Below are 19,499 nucleotides of genomic sequence, written 5' to 3'. Positions count from 1 at the left end.
TTGGAGATTGTTTGAAACATTGGTTTCACCACCACTCCATTTTTCTGTACCTGCTGCCATTTCTCCAAGAGTATTCATTCCTGTGTAGCATGCCTACTCTTTCCAATTATTCTACAGTAACACAACACAGATTGCAGGGTGAATCCCAAGGGCATCCCTGAGCAATTGTTCAGCAAATGCCTGTATTCAAAATTATTTCAGATAACAAAGGTGCAGCCTGTTACATAAAATTGCTATCAAAGCAAAAAACAAAAACAAAACAAAAAACACCCATGTTGGAAACAGACTCGTTGGAAAGGGATTCAGTTAAAAGAACTGTGAAATGGGATCTTTTTTACAAGCTACTGGTACCAGACCAATTTCTCAACACAACGGACAAAAGAGAAAAATTCATCCTGTTTTTCATTCAGTATACTGCAGAGGAGACATGCTATTAGAGCAATAGGACTATTTCATCCGCCATTCTTTAAAACTGAGGTCCTCCAATTCCACGATCTCCATGAAAGAAAGTGAACTGGAGATGGGTAATGGAAGCAATTTAAAGATACCCACAAAGAGGAAATAGTGGGGGGTTACTGACAGAGCATGGGGAAGCTATAGCTGATGAACAGTTAGTAGTGGAATGAGCAGAGCTAAGATAGTCCAGGACAGTATTATGCAAGTGTCATATCTAGTATAACCAAAACCAACAGTTTATCTGCCTCAACCATGGCTTGTGGTGACTATACAGCCACAGATTTGGAGTAAGCCACCCACAGTCTAGGCATATTTGCACAATCTGTGTAGCAGTGGTTTTCAGATGCAGTAATAGATTCTACTTAAAATCATAACAACATTAGAAAGTTGTAATGTTCTGGTGTACTAATGAATGTTGCAATTGGTTCACACACAGAGTTTCCAGGAATCAAGTTAGGGACAAACATACTACACTAACCTAGAAAAAAGACAGTCATTCAAGCAATTTGGAACACTGCAGAGTCAATTAGCTGTCAGAAATTTAAAGCACTTAAGAATCTCAAACCATCTGGCATTTACAGATCACATTTTGCTTTGTATTTGTTGACAGCAAAGCCACCTAACTACATGTATGTAGCTCCAAAGCCTGTACGTTTTTTGTTTTAAAAGCATCAATACTATAACATAGACATTTATTAAGAAACCCTTCCAGTCGGTGATGGAGATACCCAATAACGAACTCTGGATCAGACTCAGTTGTATCATATTAATAATCCTAAAATTAACTTATCTATTATCATGTTATATTCCCCTTCTACTACAAATTTTAATGGGTTAGGAAGTCAAGTTCTTTTTCAAGTCAAGTTAAGATCATTTAGCAAAAGGAGATTACAATATGAGAAAAATCCAGATTTTACATATGAAGTGGTAGAGTTTTCTGTTACCTTAGTGAGTTACTTTCATCTGTTAACTTATTTCTTTAAGTGATGAAGATATAAAATGCAAGTTGAAAGTTAATACAGTTTATGCTATCAGCATTCTTAAAGCTCAAATACACCACTGTTGTGTAAGCACTAAGTAGTGTAAGTAACTCAGTCTGTCACCTGTGGCTTGTGTTACGAGATATCATTTGCTCTCATGCCCACTCACTAGAAGCACATCACTACATCTAACTACTCCTCCTTTAGCTTTTAAGACCTACACACTCGCCTTTGAAGATAATTAGTATATCTCTTGATGTGTATGCATATTGTACTTACAGATTCCTTCAAACTGATCGGGGCATTTAACGGAGCGGAACAGACCTGCAATCCAGTCCAGGGGCAAACAAGATCTGGATGTTATCCCACAGCAGAGCACTGGTGAAATAAAAACACTGTAAGAATTCCATCTAAAGACACACAGTTTAGTAACTGTGTAAGAGAAACAACCTTACATCATGACACCATTCTTCAGAACGAAAGCAACACTAAGTTAACAAAGAAAGGCAGCATGAAATTTGACACTCAAGTGCCCCATACATGGGTGAGTGGCAGAGTCAAGTTGGAAGCAAGCCAACATGGTCTACTTTGTAGTATTTAGTTACTACTATGTTACTGCAGTGCAAAACACTTCAATCTAAGAACCTCCAAGTATTCCAAAGCTACAACTGTTTATTCATTATTCCTGGGGATAATCACATGCACAATGCAGGTAGGTAAACAGGGAAAGATTACTACTGATCACCAATTACCAGTAATTATAGTATCACTATTTCAGTTTACCAAGATGTTACAATTTTCTACCAATCCTTACGTGGTCATCTAAGTGAAGTTTTGGGTATGGTCTATCATTTTTCAGTCAGTTAGAACTTGCTTGTGAATCTAGTTTCTTTCAAAATGCCCAAGGCATTTGTTCTCATTAACATCAAAGTCTGTAAGAAGTTCAAAAATTACAGTATTTGAGCAAGATCGTAACAAAGAACTTATTTTTAAGTGTCATGTTTCATTCCCATATCACTCCGTTGAAATTTGACGTCACAGAGCTACAACTGAGGATAAGCAACTAAGCACATGGTTATAGTGGAGCCAATGAAAGAATAAATATCTCAACTGAGTGAAATCATACCTCCAATCCATGATCGTGCTAGAATATTGGAATTTTCACTCACTGATCAGAAAAGTAATTGTCTACAGCTTAGGTCCTTATCTCAGACTCACAGACTTTAAGGCCAGAAGGGACCACTGTGATCAAGTCAGACGTCCTGCACATTGAGGTTCTGTGGTCTGCACTCACCCACTCCAGTAGTATACCCATAACCTCTAGCTAAGTTACTGAAGTCTTCAAATCATGATTTAAAGACTTCAAGTTACACAGAAACCACCATTTATTCTAGTTTAAGCTTGCAAGTTACCCATGCCCATTGCTGCAGAGGAAGGCAAAAAAAACCTTAGAGTGTTTGCCAATCTAACCTTGAGGAAAATTCCTTCCCAACCCACCTGCCCGACACCTGCGAAAGAATTCTCTGTAGTAACTCAGAGCCCTGCCCATCTAGTGTCTCATCTCTGGCTGCTGGGGATATTGGCTACTAGCAATTGCAGATGGCCACATGCCTTGTAGACAAACTCATCATACCAACCCCTCCAATACATCTATCATGCTCGGTCTTGAACCCAGTCAGGTTTTTCCCCTTTACTTCTGCCCTTGGAAGGGTGTTCCAGAAGTTCAATCATCTGAGGGTCAGAAACCTTCGTCTAATTTCAAGCCCAAACTTGTTGATGGCCAGTTTATAGCCATTTGTTCTTGTGTCAACACTGGTGCTTAATTCCTCTCTCTCCGCAGTGTTTATCCCACTGATGTATTTATAGAGAGCAATCATAGCCTCCCACCCCAACCTTCATTTTGTTAGGCTAAACAAGCCAAGCTCATTCATGGCCACATTTCATTGGCAGCTCATAGTCATCCTGTGTCAGAGGGGTAGCCGTGTTAGTCTGAATCTGTAAAAAGCAACAGAGGATCCTGTGGCACCTTTAAGACTAACAGAAGTATTGGGAGCATAAGCTTTCGTGGGTAAGAACCTCACTTCTTCAGATGCAAGATGTCTTGCATCTGAAGAAGTGAGGTTCTTACCCACGAAAGCTTATGCTCCCAATACTTCTGTTAGTCTTAAAGGTGCCACAGGATCCTCTGTTGCTTTTTACAGTCATCCTGTGATTGACCAAAGCACCCAGGTTTTTCTTCTCCTCTGTCACTTCCAACTGATAAATCCCCAGTTTACAGCAAAAATTCTTGTTGTTAGTCCCTAAGTGCATGACCTTGCACTTTGCACTATCAAATTTCATCCCACTGCTATTTCTCCAGTTTTCAAGATAATCCAACTTTTCGTATATGATATTTCAGTCCTCCTTCAGATTGGCAATACCTCCCAACTTTGTGTCATCTGCAAATTTTATTAGCACATTGTTTGGGTTTGACTTGCACCTTGAATGTAGTAATTTCTATTTTCATATCCTCATTTCCATTTCCACCCAGATACTTCTCCTGAGCACCTCATTACTCTTATTAAAAATTAAGGCAAAATATTTGTTTAGGTATTGCGCCATACCTAGATTATTTTTACTCTCCTTTCTCAGTGCTTAGAGGTCCCAGTTCTTCTTTATTTGTTTTCCTTTTATTTATGTGGCCACAGAACCTTTTGCTGTTGGTTTTAATTTCCTTGCACGGTCCAACTCTGCTTGGCTTTTGGTGGTTCTCACTTTATCCCTGCACTTTCTGACCTCCAAGAAGTAGCTTTCCTTGCTGATCCCTCACATCTTCCATTCCTTGTAAACTTTCTGCTTTCTCTTAATAACTTGTTTGAGATGCTTGCTAATCCAGCCTGGTCTACAACCCATTCCTACAAATTATTTCTCCTTGCTTGAAATGCAGGCATCAGATATTTTAAGTCAAAGTTGCAAAAACTAATTCCAAGCCTCTTCCATGTTCAGATCCTTGAGTTCTTCAGTCCAGTCCACTTCCATAACTCATTTCCTTTTTTTTTTTTTTTTTTTTTTTTTTTTTTTAAGTTTGACCTTTTGAAATCAAGGATACTAGTTGCTGACCTATTTTTGTTTATCCTTCCATTTAGTTTACACTGAATTAGCTCATAATCAGTCAAACCAAGGTCGCCCTCTACAACCAGTTCTTCTATAAAGTCCTCGCTACTTATCAACACTCAAACTGAAATAGCATCACCTCTTGTTTGATGACTATTTGGTGAAGAAATCGGACAGCTATCACATCCAGGAATATCTGGGCCCTAACACTTGACCTCCAATCTATATCTGATAAATTGAAGTCTCCCATAATCACAAAATTCCCAGTAGTATTTATTTCATTAAAAATATTAACGCAGTGTCTATCCATAACCAACTTAGATCCCGGAGTCTGTAGCAGACCGCAAGCACTCTTCCAGTGGAACCTGTTAGCTTTCTTCCCCAAAGTGATTTTGACCCAAACAGATTCTGTTTTATCCATTCCATCGCTTCTAATTTCTTTACTTTCTACCTCATCAGTAATATATAATGCTATTCCACCACCTTTATCTTTACTTCTGGCTTTCCTATACAGCACATACCCTCAGTACCTGAATTCCAGTCATAACTACTATTCCATCACATTTCTGCTAGCCCTATAATATTAAAGTTCATGGTCTCAAACTGTTAAAGTCCAGCTCTATAGTACAGTTTACTTCCTCCTGCAGTGTAGAAGGAATACAGTTACTGAAGAAAGCACAGAGGAACACCTCATGCTGTTAAATGAGGGCCTTGGTGCTGGGACAAATATGAACTTAAACTGCAGGGTAGGAAGGGGGAGGAGAGAGAAAACCATAAAGAGCCATGCTGATTAACAGGAACTCTTTGCAAAGCACAGCTTAGCGAGATACAGGATAGTAAAACCACACAAAGAACTGACATACACAGCAGCCAGTCTTCAAGACAAGATTCCCAAAAGTAAACAAACTAACTTAGAATGCCTGACTGAAGCAACAAAACCAGCCTAGTATTCCAATTTCTGATACGGTCTGCACGGATATATAGCGTGTTTCTTCTTCTTCTGTTCACTGCTAGTTGATTTATTTTCCTCCCCATAGCTACAATGAACACACTTGTACAATATTCTGTTTTGAGTTTGTTTTACAAAATTTCACACACACCCCCCCCAAAAAAATGCATCTAGGAAGTGAAGTCATTTATTTGTTGTGAAACTATAGCAGCCACCATTATTGTTCATTTTTTAGCACTGTAACTCATCTGTGTAGTAACGCTGCTGTTTGATTAGATGTGCAATCATTCACATCATGAATGCTTGCCCTCTGACACAGTAAAATAACTTGGCCTAGTATTGCAAAGCTAATCCAACATCAGAGCAGTTCACAAAACTAAGATAGTGATTTATGTTTGTTATGTTCATTTGTTTTCCATTGCTTTTAGAACAATGAACAGCGTCATAGTTTAACCTTCAGTTTTAAGCCTGTATAAGTTTAGGTATCACATTCAGACCAGGTGGAGGGAATTACAGTGTTGTCAACTTGCAGTTTTACTGTGAGTCTTGAAAGTCTGGCCAGAGCTAGAGTCATCTCATGATGACACAAAAAGCACTAGCCCTCTTGTAAATTTCAGCCCTGCCTGGGGGAATTCTCTCTGATTGCCCTCTCCTGGGAAAGAGCAGCCAATCATGGTTTCTGCAGGAAGCAGGTAAAGTTCTCTGCCCTAGCAGACACCATTCTCAAGGAAAGAAAGGGCCAAAGAGCCCCACAGCTCAGGGCAGATCCTTCTCCTTCCTCCCCCCTAAGTTGCTCCCTTGTATTACCCCTTTTACATTTAAGGCCATGAAAGAGACTGAAACCTTGAGCCAAACAACCAAGTAAAAGAAACCCATCATCAATCCTGAAACATGATTTATCAAGACACTGAACAAATGTTTGCAATTATAAACCAAGGCAATACACAGTGACCTGCCATTAAAGGATCAGCATGAGCTCAAGTTTCCATCAATTCCTACAATATCAGATGTTAGCTTGCTCGTTATCAAAGAGATGTTCTGTACCCTTTCCAGCATTCATGATTAAGGCAGTCTGGATCCTTGGATGCAACTGGATTCAGAGTAATTCAAACATTCAGTTTGTGCTCTATATCCTTCCTTCCTGCCATACCACCTCAATTTCTCATGCCAGAAGAAGTAGCCTTTCCTTACAAGCAATGCCATTATTTTATCACTGAATCTACGATATGCCAACAGAAGGGACCCAACTTGTGTAGCACATATTTTATGAAAACACTAACAATGGCCCATTCTCTTTTCCATTCCAAGACACTAAAATCATTGTTTTGAAATGGTCTCACAAAAGTAACAGTGTCTGGAAATCCAATGAGCAGATTACTCTAGCTAAGTTGCTAATGGCAGCACTTATTTTTTGCTCAGTAGTCGCACGCTGTTGCTGCAGAGCAACAGCCAGATGTTGGTGGCCCTATGGATTTGGGCTAAACAGTTGTCACATCTGCCGCTGTGCTGCCAAGAGTTGTCCCCACTAAGATCAAGGTACAAGCCATCTGTCACTTAGTTCATGAACTTGGGCAAGTCACTGAAATTCTGTGCCATGTGTAAAAAGGAAACATTACCCTGCTTCAAAAACCTGTTAGGCCCGCACATGCGCTCTTCCTCCTCATGATGCACTACTAGGACAGTCAGCGCGCACGGGCCAACCCCCCTCAGTTCCTTCCCTACCACAGAGTCATTGACAAGAACTCCACAAAGTACAGGGCAGGAGGATGGGTTGTGGCGCACCCATAGAGGGACACATCTCTAAGAACCATTGTTACTGCACAAGGCGACTAACTTCTTCTTTGAGTAGTGTCCCTAGAGGTGCACCAATGTAGGTGACTCCCGAGCAGTAACCCTACTGAAGGGCTGGGGTTTCGGAGTCGGATCAGTTACAGATGACAGCACTGTGCACGCGAAGATGGCATTGGAGGCGGAATCCCCAGTGATTGCATAACGTTCTGCGAAGATGTGGACTGACGCCCATGTTGCCACTCTACAGATCTCTGAGATAGGAGCCTTCTTGAAGAAGGCGACAGATGAGGAGATCGACCTTGTGGAGTGTGTACAAATAGTATCTGGAGGGGTCATATTGTGAACTTGGTAACAGTGTCTGATATAGTTCAAGACCCACTTAGAAAAATCTTTGGGCTGACATTGCTGAGCCCTTGGATCTTTCTGCAATGAAAAGGAAAAGCCTGGGGGCCTTCTGAAGGCATTCATCCTGTCCAGGCAGAAGACTCCGGCTCTCCTGACATCTAGAGGGTGTGATACAGCCTCCCTGTGCCTTGGGATAGAAGGTTGAACAATGAATTAATTGGTTCTTGTGAAATGGGGAGACTATCTTAGGAATCAAGTTTGGATATAGTTTGAGCATAACCTTGTCCCAAAAGAATACTGTGGGGGGGGGGGAGAGATGTGCCCGCAGAACTGCTATTTCTCCTATTCTTTGGCCAAAGTAATCGCTATCAGGAAGGCCATTTTCATTGAGAGGTACATAAGCAAATCGGTGGCCACGGGTTCGAAGGGAGTCCTAGTCAGTCCTTTCAGTACCAGATTTAAGTCCCCGCTGGGTGTAGGAAGCCAAGGTTGTGGGAATAGGTTAAATCTACCCTTGACGGATCTTTTGGTAGTCAGGTGCGACAGCACTGAGCATCCCTCTACTGGATGATGGAAGGCTAGGTGAACTCAAAGAGCTTAGAGACAGCCCTGATCTTTTTAGGGCCAGTGCATAGTCTAAGCTGTGTGGAAGAATCATGGATGTCAGGGAGATTTGTTGGGAAATACACCATATCTGAAATGTGGACCATTTTTGTAGGTAAGTATTTCATGTCAAAGACTTTCTACCGTGTAATAATACCTCTTAAACGTCCATCAAACAGGAGCTTTCTAGGTGTTTGAGCCAAGAAGAAGCCAGGCCTTGAGGTGGAGAAGCACGAGGTTGGGATGTAGGGTATATCCTCTGTTCTGCGAAAGGAGGAGTGACTGGAAGAGAGATCAGCAGGCACGTCGCAAGCTGTGACAGGTAAGGGTACCAGGTCTGTCTTGGCCAAGCAGGAGCCATCAGAGGGACGTGTGTTCCCTCTCTCTTTGTTTTCAGAAGGACCTTCAATAGTGTGGGGAAAGGAGAAAAGACACGAAAAAGATCCCTGTCGCAGGGGAGAAGGAGAGCATCATCTAGGGAATGTTGTCCTATCCCCGCTCTGGAACAATAGCATGAACATTTCTTGTTCAGGTAAGTGGTGAGCAAGTCTGTGGTCAGACTGAATAGATTGCAAAGTACTACTGGGTCAAGTTCCTACTCGTGGTCATGTGAGAATTTGTGACTGAAACTGTCTGCTATCGAATTCAGTGTATCTGGAAGGTAGGCTGCCAACAGTGTGATGTTGTGGGAGACAATTCCATAGTCTGATCACTCAAAGGGAGGGTGACCGAGCTCCCCCGTGTCAATTTATTTAGAACATGCAAGCTATGTTGTCTGTTAGGACTCTCATGTGTGACCCTTTGATCAGCAGGATGAAGTGGGCGAAAGTATTCCTGACTGCCCTTAGTTCAAGGAGATTGATGTGAATGGATATCTCCGTCGGTGACCATTTGCCTTGTGTCATAAGGCCATTTAGATGTGCACCTCACCCTATGAGCGATGCGTCGGTAGTGAAAAGCAATGACGGGGGGGTTTGCAAGGAGATCCCTTTGCAAATGTTGGTTGGGTCTCTCCACCAGTCTCGGTAGATTTTGATCCTGGTGGGTAGTGACAGGAATTTGTCTAATCTGTCCCTGTTTGGTCTGTAAACCAAGCTGAACCATATCTGAAGACACCGCATGTGAAGGCTGGTGTGCGGTATTACCAGTGTGCCCATTACCACGTGCCCCAAGAGTTATAGGCAATGTCTGGCTGATATTTGTGGCTTGTTTTGAACTGTCTCTGTGAGCATAGTCAGAGAGAGAGATCTCTGCCGCGGTAGAAGGGCTCTGGTCCATAGAGTTTCGAGGTCAGCGCCTATCAACTCCAGGTGCTGCACTAGAGTGAGGATTGATTTCTGGTCATTGATCTGTAGGCTCAGTTCTGTAAACATGTGCACTGCAGCTTTGGTGACTCAGTGAACCTCTTGAAAAGACCAGGCTCTGAGGAGGCAATCATCTACATATGGGTAAATCATTATCCCTTGGGAGTGAAGTGGGCACCCACCACTGAGAGAACCTTGGAAAATTCTCTTGGGGCCAATGATAGCCTGAAGGAGAAGACCCTATACTGGCAGTGATCTTGCCCCCGAGTCAATCTGAGTAATCATCTGAGAGTCAGTAGGACTATGATGTGAAAATACGCATCCTGAAGGTTGAGGGCTGAAAACCAGTCTCCTTGTTCCAACACTGGAATGATTGATGCTAGAGTGACCATCTTGAATTTTTGAGCCTTGAGAAACTTGTTGAGAGCTCTGAGATCTAGTATGGGTCTCCAACTTCCCTTCCTCTTAAGTATTAGGAAATAACAAGAGTAGAACCCTTGGCCTTGTAGATGCTGAGGTACTGGTTCTATGGCTACTAACTGGAAAAGATGATCTACCTCTTGTCATAGTAAAGTCTCATGAGAAGGGTCCCTGAAGAGGGACAGGAAAGGATGTTGTGGAGGGGGCACGGAGGTAAAATGGATAGAGTACCCTTTGCGAACAATCTTTAAGACCCATCGGTCCAAAGTTATGCATTCCCAGGTGCTGCGGAATGCTGCCAGACGGTAACCAAATGGGTGGACAGTGGTGGTTGGTTGTAGCAGTTGTGGGGAGTAGTCTATCGCCACCTCGACCAACATGTTAAAATTGGTGTTTGGACCTGGATGGCTGGGACAAAGAAGATTGCAGGCCAGGAGGTTTACATCTTGAAAATTTAGTTTTCTTCTTCTGTGGCATGTAGAAGCGTTGAGCCGGGTATTAAGAGGTGCATGGCTCATGCTGGAGCTGCGGACTAAATATTCTGTTCTGGCTTGATGTGTATATGCCCAGTGAATGGAGAGGCTCAAGAATCCTTCAGGGTGTGAAGAGAAGCATCGAGCTTAGTGCCCTCAAAGAGAAGAGTTTCAACAGTTGACTGTACCTCCTTTGAGAAGCCCAACAAAGCCAAGAAGCACACCACATCACCGCCACTATAGAGATGGATCTGGCTGTAATGTCAGCTGCATTGAGGGCAGATTGTAGCACTGTCTTTACTACTAGCTGACCCTCCCAAATGATGGCCTTAAATTGGTCCCGATGAGACTCGGGCAGCTGTTCAATAAAATCGTTCAGTTTTGAACAGTTTTACATCGTCATATTTCACCAGGAGGGCTTGGTAATTGGCGATTTGAAACTGAAGCGTGGCCAAGGAGTATACCTTCCTCCCAAAAAGGTCCAGACGCTTCCAGTTCCTATTGTAGGAAGCCCAAGAGGTATGGGGCCAGTAAGCAGCCATGGAGTCCCAGTATGGCCACTGGGGTAGAGCACGGTAGGGGTACCCATGGTTGACTGTAGCAGAATGACGGCGGTGGGGCCGTATGAGGATATGCCTGGGGGCCCTGTTGGTATTCGGCACTGTAGGGAGCCTGGGAAGAGTACTAAGATACCCCCTTCTCTGATTTGCTATCCGAGTCCGTACTAGAGAGCGAGGGAACATGGCAGGGTAGTGCGGAAGACTCTTATGCCAGACAAAGATTCGGTGTGGAGGTCTGGTACCGAGAAGAGAAGACTCTGACCTGTTATATGGAGGTCCCTCGATTGCTGGAACTTCGGTGGTGCCGACCAGCTTGATACCACTGGCAGTGCTGGGAAGGAAAGAAATCTTGCCTGCGCTGGACGTTCAGGCACCACAGTAGACTTTCTTGAGCTGTAGGTACCGGGCTCGGTCTGTCTCATTACTGAGGATATCAGGTGTGCCAGAAATAGTCTACGGCTAGCTCATGGCTCACTGTGAGGCCTTCCCCTCTCTTTTTTGATTTATGAGGTCAGCGGCTGATTTCTTCACCCCATAACCCTTGATGTTTAGGACTGTGGGGAAGACCGATGTCTGCCTGGTAACTCTTGGCACGGGTCCGTAGAGGGTCTGAGGGCAATTTCCATTAATGTATTCTTCTGCCTCAGCTTTCTGTCCCTGCAAGACTGAAGTCTAACCTGCTGGCAGAGAGCACACTTTTGAGGGATGTGTCCTTCTCCGAGGCAACCAATTCACTGTGAATGCATGTCTGCAATGGGGATAGCATGGGCTGCACAAAAGACACTTCTTGAAGCCCGGGGAATCGGGTATGCATTTGTGGGAAGAAGGGCCCCCAACAAGAAAGGGCGGAAGAAAAAATAAATAAAATCTATTTCTCTTTTTTTTTTTTTTTGGAGAAATAAAAGACACTTCAATAACTAGTACTAAAAACTAAGCTCTATGTTACAAACGTACAGTTGAGATGTACCGATGCTGGTTCTGGTGGGACCCAACCGAGAGTGCCAATTCAGAACAAATTGCTTAAAGCAGGGCAGTTACAGCCCAAGGCTGGGGTTTTTCCACCTTTAAGGCAAATCAAACCAGCCAGCCAAAGAGGACTTTGGTCTCACCCCACTGGCTAACCACATTGAAATTATGTCTAGTATAAGTTGTTGCTAGCACTTATGCAGTTGACTTGCTATTTAAGTGAAGCCAGTGAAGCAAGCTTAGTGAAATATTTTTTCAGCTAGCCCAAGTGCTTTCACACTGTCAAAAGTTATTGCGAGCATCTCTCACTGACCAACTGGCCTGCAGAGCAGGAATGAAGATTTTCAGGACTAAACTCTTGAAATTACATGACGCCTTCCACAATGGAGACCTTTCACATAGGAAATCAAGGTTTCCCTAATATGACTAGTGACCATTCAGTCCTTGGATACTTAACACTTCATAGGGGTCCTGATTTTCTGAGTGCAGGCAATCAACATGTTGATGAGTCAGATCTCTTTAAAGCATCTCATGCTGGGCATCCAAAAATTGAGGCCCTCCATCACTAGACACATTTGGAAAACCTTGGCCAGGGAACTTAGTGTTGAGTTAACTGCTGGGTAACAACTTCAATCAAAAGGGACCCAGGTTATGCAGAAAATAGCTTTATGCCACAGAGCCCAAACAGGGAGAGGAGCTTTCCTGAATATACTTCTTCCTGACAATAAGCAACTGCTAGAACAGGGAAACTTGTAACTGTTACCTTTTTGTGTTCCTCAGCTTTCAGCAAAGGATTCACAGACCACAGCAATGCCCAGGTTTTCAGAAACTACACCTCTACCCCGATATAATGCGATCCGATATAACACGAATTCGGCTATAACGTGGTAAAGCAGTGCTCCGGGGGGGGCGGGGCTTCGCACTCTGGTGGATCAAAGCAAGTTCGATATAACGCGGTTTCAACTATAACGCAGTAAGATTTTTTTGGCTCCCGAGGACAGCGTTATATCGGGGTAGAGGTGTAGTTGGAAAGTAAATTTGGAGAAGTCATCTAGTCAGCATGCGGCATTATTACCAGTAAGTTTGGTATTTGTAAGCAGTGCTTCTCACAGCAGGCCTCAATCACAATTGGGCACTATTACAATTAAAAAAAAAAAAAAAAAAAAAAAATCAGGTTCCTTAAAAGCCCCATAATAGCCCAAACTAGACTATTACTGCCAAAACACAAACCGATCACCCAAAACTCGGTATGGAAATAAGTGACTAAAAACAAAAAAAGGAGATCTGAGTTCTATTCCTGGCTCTACCGACCGACACTTTATTAGCTGACCTTGGGAAAGTGGCTTCCCTCCTTTTGCCTCAGTTTCCCCTTACGTTAAAGGGGGATGATACTGACCTCTCTGTCAAGTGTTTTGGAATCTATGGATGAAAAGCGCTATGTAAGAGCCTGGCATTATTATTCAGCTGTGATAATGGATACGTAATTTAGCAATTTAGCAGCAGAGGAGGACAATACGATGTCAAGCTACATTATCCCAAGACACATCACATGCCTGAGAAGCAACAGACCTCCTCATCCCCACACACATGAGAAGAAAGTGGTTAGAATGGTGCAGTAAGCATTAAAAGAGGAAGTGTTAGGCCAACTATTAGGGAAAACTTGTGATGAGTTGTACTGCGCAACCTAAGCCTCCTAATTCAAGTAATGGAAGTAGCATTGGTCAGAACATTTGAGATGAGGCCCATCAATGCACTAGGGCATGTAATTAAGTCCACTGTTATGCTCTTCCAATAGAAGGCAAGAGCCAACCCAATTGGCCTTTTCTATCTATAGTTTCTATAATTTCAAGTGGTGTGGTTCTGCAGTCCAACATCTGAATCAGCATGGACTGGTAGTGAAACTGGTTTTCAGCAGTCATACTTGGTGCAGATGTAACTGTTTCTAAAATTATCTCATGTCACTTGAAAGTACAGAAGTCTGTTCCTAGGAGAAAACTTACTTGTTAAATCAAGGTGAACAAGAACTGATTTTAGAATCCGTTGCCAATGCAAACTAGAAGTGAGGCTACTTACAGAACTTGCCTGAAAAATGGTTAGAACAGTAAAACTTTTTAATAGATTATCAATCCTATTAGTGTCAAGCACTAACCAGAAGTATGTATGGTTTTAAGTCTTCCAACACTAGTAACTCATTTCAATGGACTACACTGCTCCCACACAATATTACAATACCTTATGCTAAAAGTCAAACAGCCAAGGGCACCACCTACCCAAGAATATTTATTATTAAAAAAAAGGTTCACTCTTGCCTGAGTGAACGGGATCAAGCTAGGTTAGAACCTTGTTAGGAAAATACATTATAGCCCTGGCCTCGGTAGATTTTTAAAGGTTAAATCTCATGCTCAGTGGCTGCACCTAGTAAATTCGGTAGATTAATTAAGGCCAGAAACCAAGTTTTTTAAACGATAAAAAACACCATAGGGTTTCCTATTATAACGCTGGTTTATATCTGAGATGAGACCAAAATGTAATCACAATTTTAAAGTGTTCTAAAATGTTACTCAAAATTAGGTTCATTTATAGCTTATGGATAATTGAAGCCTTCACTGGAATTGTACCAGTGTGGGGTCTGCTCCTCCCATTCACTGAATTCTAAATGTACAAGTGTATAATTAGGCATGTAATGAATCTTTGAGCAAAGCCTACTGAGTGGTGCAGATTGTCACAACCGCAGATGATTCTCTGTAGGATTCAGTTACCAGTATCATTACTAGCTTGACATGAAGGACCATTGCCATAGAAATCTGACTGTCAGATACCCCTGTCTAAACAGAAACATATTTGATGCACAGCCAGCTGTTCTGGATTTGTGCTATGCAGTGGCTGTGAATTGCCTCTGCTCAGGGCTTCACTGCAAGGCAGTGACATAAAAGATTAGGAGTGTAGGGGAAAGCAAAACTACATTTTTAGAACACGTAATAGGTTAAATGCCAAGAACACTAATAATTATCTGCAGCATTATTTTGGTTCTCTTTGGCAGCTCAAGTGTAATGCCAGCTCAGTGTACAGTCCTTGAATAACACCCAGTGATCCATTAAAGTGCACGGCTAAAGGTGAAATTCAGCTTTAATTTAAGTGAGGGCAACCCCCTCTCCCCCCCCTCAAGTTAAATGGGACACTGCTTTGGCCAAGGTTGAGTTTGTCATAGTTCACTACATGTTGGCCAATGCCTAGAACCTTCAAGTGGCACTGGGAGAAATGGGTATCAGGATGAAGAAATGTTCCTCGCTGGGATTGTTCTTAAGAGCCAGCATTACCCCTTGATCAGTACAGAAAGTGCTCCTTTCCTGCTAAAACGCTTGTAGTCCACTACAACAGCAGCTGATCCTACTCAAAGCTTCTACAAGCTTGCTTCAAACAAATACCGAAAGTATTTCCTGGACAACTGGAAAGAGAGACAGACCAGCTTCCACAAAGACATTTTACTTCTGTTATGGCACATCAGAAACCTTCATCTATTAAGTAATGTTACAATTAACACTGTCCAATGTCAGACAGAGGTTGATTTAAGACTGGTTTTATTTACAATTATCCTCTTTTTGCTTGTGTGCCAGACAGATAAAGCAACACTGACTCCTCCAGTATGAATTGGAAATCCCAATATAGAAGGGATGCAACTTAAGGAACTGCCTTCCATTTCAATCTGAAAATTCATTTCTATGTAGTACATACTTTTAGGCAGACACCAGGATTAACTGTACTAAAAAGTCAATTTTTTCCTTAGTCTGATGCAGCAGGAGCACATCTGATTTTAGTACCATCAGAACCTTAGATTTACCTTTTCTTTACGATTTAAGAAACCCCAGCTCTTCCCCTTTCAGCACCATCCACTTTTATCCTATTTCCTTGGCAAACAGATGACAATGCTTTTTATAATAAGTACCCATAGTCAAAATAGAAGTCTTGGACCTTTTACCTGATACTGTCAATCCCTCCATACCTGGGGCAAACACTACTGACGCCTCAGCCAGTTTCCTTTTGGAAACACTAAATAAAGCTGCACATTTGGGGAGTAAGGACCCTTACTGTAGCCACTAACAGGCATATTGTTTAAAGCCATGGGTAACTGATTTATGGAATCATGCCTATTCAATTGAGTTTACAGCACTGAGTCTTAGGTCACGGCCATAATCTGCAATGATGGAAAAATTGCCTCAATTGACCTCATAACAACCCAAGAGGTTTTTCTGTTATTGCTAAGTGTGAACACGAGCTTGGGCTGTGAAGTTAGGCTTATAAAAGATGCCTAGAGTGATGGATTCATTCTATAATTGTTTTCATGCTGCACTGTCATCTAGTTTTCTGTGAAGTTAGATATTTTACAAAAGTACCTCAATAACTAGGCTAACCCACTGACAAGAGCAGAGAAGAATACAAATATTAGGTTTAATAGTTCCACCTTCTACACATCATATTTTCCTGCCCTGATGCTTTGTCAGTATGGACATGAAGTTATATACCAGTATGCCAGTTCCACACATTTATTTGTGTTCCTCCCCCACGCCAACAAAGAAAAACCACCCACTCTCACATTTTGAGTTTTGTCATCACTTTGTCACAGCTGCCCACACATTCATTCATGCACATAATTAATTCATGCTCAAATGCATTTCTGCATCTATTCTATATTTAGATGGTCTTTCTAGCTAACATTTGAGTATCAAGGCAGGTAAACATTTTAATTCAAGTGTGATTTAAAGAGGGGCTATGCACTGAGTAGGGCAGCGAAGTAAGCTTGTTACACGCAACTCTTTGCTGCACTTTTAGAGAGAGACCAGATACTCGTTAACCCAACAAAAACTTGTCATCTTCCATGTCATGAAGGGCAGGGTTATTTCAAGCCTGGAAAATAAGCTTCTTTTATATACACCTCTACCCCGATATAACACGATTTCGGATATAACGTGTTAAAGCAGCGCTCCGGTGGATCAAAGCAAGTTTGATATAATGCGGTTTCACCTATAACGCAGTAAGGTTTTTTGGCTCCCGAGGACAGCATTATATCTAGGTAGAGGTGTATCAGGACTAGCATAAATCACATGACTTCATGTTTATCTGACCTACAGTACAGACAAATAAATGTTTTATAATGCACGTTGAGAAGCTCAGTCTACTGGCACTTCTACTAGGAAAGAATCTAGACAAATAGGGGTTCTTCTGCCTCCCCCTTGCAGCTCAGACATGCAAATCCAAAACAGACAGGCGCCTTCCACTTCCTGATGAGCTCACCAGCAAGAACTTCCAAAGCTGCAAAGACCTAGTCAGACCAACTTTGAAGCTTATTGGTCGACCATCATTTTCTGCCTGGGAGCCTTTGGAAACAGTGTGTCATTTCCATGAGCTAGCATTACAGGGAAATCACTATAGCACTTCTGAAGAGCTGATTAGCCAAACTAAACTTAAATTTCAACCCAAGTGAGATAGTTGCCTTAGAATTGCATTCATAGAACCACCACCACATTGTTTTGTCAATACTTTATGAGTCACCCTGCCAAGAGTAATTGACCTGCCCTCACCACCAGGGCCTTGGAGCTGTGCTCCAGCTCTGCTCCAGGTCCAGGCAAAAACCTGCAGCTCCACTGCTCCGCGCTCCAGCTCCGAGCTCCGCTCCAAAGCCCTGCTCACCACTGGTGGAGTGGTTAGAAGGTGGAGTCCCACTGCTGTACATGACTGAGGTCTGATTCACCTCACAAGCAGCAGGGAATCACCAATGATCCACTGTTTAGGATCTGTGAACCTTCCTATGCATAAATTACTACTATTTACTGTTCTAATGCTAGACAGGTGCCTGTAGCAACATTCATATAATCACCAGCTTTCTTGGGCTGCTTTCCTCACTGTTCTCCAAAACAGAAGTTGTACCCCCTGTAAGATTACAACAAGGGCGTTGAGTATGAAAGTGTACATAGATCTGGGAGGTTTACCACTGGATCCATAATGCACATTTGAGTGTAGGGGAAGGTTTGCAAGTGGACAATTGATCTTTTGCATCAAAGAATTAGCACTTTTGTAAATGGTCAAATCTCAAGCTCAGTTTAAGCTTTCCCATTTAGGACAGTTGAACTGAGATTTTCAACGATGCTTTAGGGTGTGGATGACCAATTGCCAGTAGCTTTAAACAAAAACTGGCAATCAATCCCCCATGCAGTTTTTGAAAAATAAAGTTTTATTGTTAGAGTGAGAAAAATTGCCCACGAACAGAACATGGATGAGTTATTGCTTGAAAACATCGAGTCAAATTGCTGATGGTTATATACAAATAGTTATATCCTTAAAAGTGCCTGTCCAAAAGGAGCAATACGACTTTAGTCACATTTCACAATTTGTTAAGATTAATAAGAGTAGAGAATATTTTGGTCTCCTGCTACATTTCAAATTAACAGCACCTTGTCAGATAACAAAACCATTACACATGAGTTATAGCAGCCACTGGCTATTGTTGCCTCTAAAACTCAATGAACTAAAATTAATCATAATTAAGTCTGAGTTCTGGAGATACCTTAGTGAGGGCTCTATCATTTAGCAATCTCATGCAAGCCATTCCCTGAAGTAAAAAGAACAGGAGTACTTGTGGCACCTTAGAGACTAACGAATTTATTTAAGCATAAGCTTTCCTGGGCTACAGCCTACTTCATCGGATGCATAGAATGGAACACACAGAAAGAAGATATTTATACATACAGAGAACATGAAAAGGTTGGAGTAGCCATATCAACTGTAAGAAGCCAATCAATTGAGATGAGCTATCATCAGCAGGAGAGAGAAAAAAAACCTTTGAAGTGATAATCGAGATGACCCATAGAAGGTGTGAGGCTATTTTAACATATTTTAACATGAGGAAATAGATTCAAACAGTGTAATGATCCAACCATTCCCAGTCTCTGTTCAAACCTAAGTTAATTGTATCTCATTTGCATATTAATTCAAGTTCAGCAGTCCCTCTTTGGAGTCTGTTTTTGAAGTTGTTTTGTTGCAAAATTGCCACCTTCGGATCTGTCACTGAGTGGTTAGAGAGATTGAAGTGTTCGCCCACTGGTTTTGGAATGTTATGATTCCCGATGTCAGATTTGTATCCATTTATTCTTTTGCGTAGAGGCTGTCCGGTTTAGCCAATGTATATGGCAGAGGGGCATTGCTGGCACATGATGGCATATATCACATTGGTAGATGTGCAAGTGAATGAGCCCCTGATCACGTGGCTGATGTGATTAGGTCCTATGATGGTATCACTTGAATAGATATGTGGACAGAGTTGGCATCGGGCTTTGTTGCAAGGATAGGTTCCTGGGTTAGTGTTTATGTTGTATGGTGTTCGGTTACTGGTGAGTATTTGCTTCAGGTTGGGGGGGCTGTCTGTAAGTGAGGACCGGTCTGTCTCCCAAGATCTGTGAGAATGAGGGATCATCTTTCAGGATAGGTTGTAGATCTTTGATGATGCGCTGGTGAAGTTTTAGTTGGGGGCTGAAGGTGACGGCTAGTGGCGTTCTGTTATTTTCTTT

The 19,499-nt window shown here is 42.2% G+C and overlaps 1 protein-coding gene across 4 annotated transcripts in view; it reads right to left on the bottom strand.

Moving 5' to 3' along the window:
- The window catches only part of TLN2 (talin 2), a 382,138-nt gene that overhangs the window by 311,529 nt on the left and 51,110 nt on the right, over positions 1 to 19,499 (bottom strand). For all 4 annotated transcript variants that reach the window (XM_054041883.1, XM_054041884.1, XM_054041885.1 and 1 more), the window contains exon 2: positions 1,716 to 1,814. The gene's annotated coding sequence lies outside the window, so the exon portion shown is untranslated. The remainder of the gene's footprint in view (positions 1 to 1,715; positions 1,815 to 19,499) is intronic.

This window comes from Malaclemys terrapin, chromosome 10 (genome assembly GCF_027887155.1).
Source record: "Malaclemys terrapin pileata isolate rMalTer1 chromosome 10, rMalTer1.hap1, whole genome shotgun sequence".
Taxonomy (NCBI): domain Eukaryota; kingdom Metazoa; phylum Chordata; order Testudines; family Emydidae; genus Malaclemys; species Malaclemys terrapin.
Note: the sequence above shows the minus strand (reverse complement) of the source record. Positions and strands in the feature narration are given on the sequence as shown.